Source organism: Pygoscelis adeliae, unplaced genomic scaffold (assembly GCF_000699105.1).
Source record: "Pygoscelis adeliae isolate BGI_AS28 unplaced genomic scaffold, ASM69910v1 Scaffold42, whole genome shotgun sequence".
NCBI lineage: Eukaryota > Metazoa > Chordata > Aves > Sphenisciformes > Spheniscidae > Pygoscelis > Pygoscelis adeliae.
This window is the reverse complement of record NW_008824283.1, coordinates 8,404,290-8,406,558: the sequence shown is the minus strand read 5'-3', so window position 1 is coordinate 8,406,558 and position 2,269 is coordinate 8,404,290.

Genomic DNA, 2,269 nt, shown 5'->3' with positions numbered 1-2,269 from the left:
GGCCGCGACGGCTGGCCGTGTCCGAGCTCCAGGTGTGCTGAGCGCATCCGTAAAGGTATAGTTCTGCATGCCACTCAGAAATGCAGCTAGTTCTAGCTGCGGCTCTGATGTCTCTACAGTTCATGTTTTAAGCAGGGACACCATGTCTACAATCTGGTCGAACCCGGAGACTCCTGACTAATTCCTGACTTTTTTTTGCCTCGCTGTTACTGCCGTTGTCATTTGCCTGTGAACTCTAACCTAAAAATCAAACTGTGCCATATTCTGAAGCCACTCGTGTTGTGCAACGTTGATTTTTGAGTGAGGCTGGAGACCGTTGCACCACATTCTTATACAAACATAAGAGGCATATTGCAAACAAAGATAAAGGGTGAAATACGTGTACAGGCTTCAAGCAGGCTTTTAATCCCTGGGTTCTCCTAAAAAAAAAAATTAATTCATCTGTCCCACCAGCCTTGACACTACACTGAATGCTTGGGGCAGTATCTGCAAGTCCCTCTCTAGCAGGTTGTAGTTATACAAAACAAACCGGACAAGATGCTTGAGTTTGAAGATGTTTGCTCTTTCCATTATGAATGTATTTTTGTGTTTTCCACTGACATAGGATCCTTCTCCCCTTTAGGGAAGAGCTAGGACTTGATCCTTTTGACTTTAAAGAATAATAAAACAGTAGTGGAGTTGTCTGTATCTAACATGTCACTCAACTTTCTAATAAAGCTGACTGCACCTTAGTATGTTCCTTTCCTCTCCGCTGCTCGTTTTCTGACTTAGCTTGATCAGCTTTTAATAGGAAATTATTTTCATTAACTCCAATCTAGCAGAGGAATTCCCTGCATCAGGAATCAGTTTGTCTGGTTTCTGAGGACAGCTGCAGCAAAAAGGGATCTTTCTAGGAGCCCTGAACGTAGGCTGGCCTGTTTGAGACTGTGGCCTTTGTGTGTGTGTGGGGGGGGAAACAAAGAAAAAAAACAAGTTTTCAGCACTAGGCCCAGAAATGGAAGTGTTCACACTCTGTTTATCTGGCTTTTTTTAATCACACTGGCTTTTGTTTCCTAGTACTTCTTGTTAACTGAAACCTCAGCCTGCACTGGAGCCCAGACTTGCTGCTTCATAAGCAGACTTAGTTTAAAGATGATATTGACTGGTTTTATTGAAATGTAGGTGAAATGGCATCAATGTTAAACAACTCCCTAAGATTTGGACTCCTGTTAAGTGACTGTCTGGTGGAGCTAATGAAAGTCCTGGTTTATTAATCTGTTTGGTTTTTTTCTCTGACTTTTTACATCTGATAGAATTAGGCAGCAGTGTGAGGTGGTTGATCTTGAATCCTGAAGAAACTTCTGCTCAGAGCTGCAAAATATATCTTGTGTAGTTGGCTGTGCTAATGTATGAGGTGAACCCTGCTAGCTCAAGTCCTGCCCATGAGCTGTGCCCCTAATGCTCTTCCTTCTGTATCAGGATGTGTGTTTTGGCTTTTTTTCTTATAGCTTTGTCTCTTGTGAATGACAACTTGGCTTAAGTAATGGGAAAGAAAACTGTTCAACAGGACTGGTATTTTCTGTCCTTGCAAAAAAAAAAAAAAATCTTGGCAGTACTGTCATATACCACTCAAGTAACTATTCTGTGTGCTAGTTCTCAAATGTATGAGAGGGAACGGGATGTAACTAGCTCTGAAAGCATTGTCTCTTGAATCCTGAGCGTTGTGCTTTCTAACATCAGGGTGCCCTGTGGAGTCACCAGCCCCGAAGTAGATGAACAGGCTTCATATCTGATGAAAAGACTCGAGTGATTCAGAATGGGAGCTGCCCACGGACCAGTGGGGTGATCGGGGGACTATTAACTTAGTCAGTGAAGAGATTAACAAACACACCCTGTCATAGCACGCTTCCCTTCTGTGGAGCTTCAACGCCTTTGTCAGTGCTACTCTGTCAACTTGTCCTCCTCCCTGGTCTTGACCCTTCTGCAGGAGGAAGGTGCTTATTAGCTGTTTAATTTGAAACAGTGCCTGTCTCCTGAAAACCATACTGACTGCTCATCTTCACCAGCTTTGTTAGAGGAAGGAGAGAGATTTCCACCAGCCACGTGTGTATATATGCAAACTGTTGAAAGCCAGGGACCTAGTGTTTAGGCAGCACTACCAAGAAGGTATTAGCTTGAGCTAGAATAAAACTGCTGAACAGCCCCCTCATTTAAAAAAATAACGCTGAGGAGTTTTTGAGGAAGGTAAACTTTAGCGTACAGAGGAAAGGCAATAGTCCAAAGCCCTGTA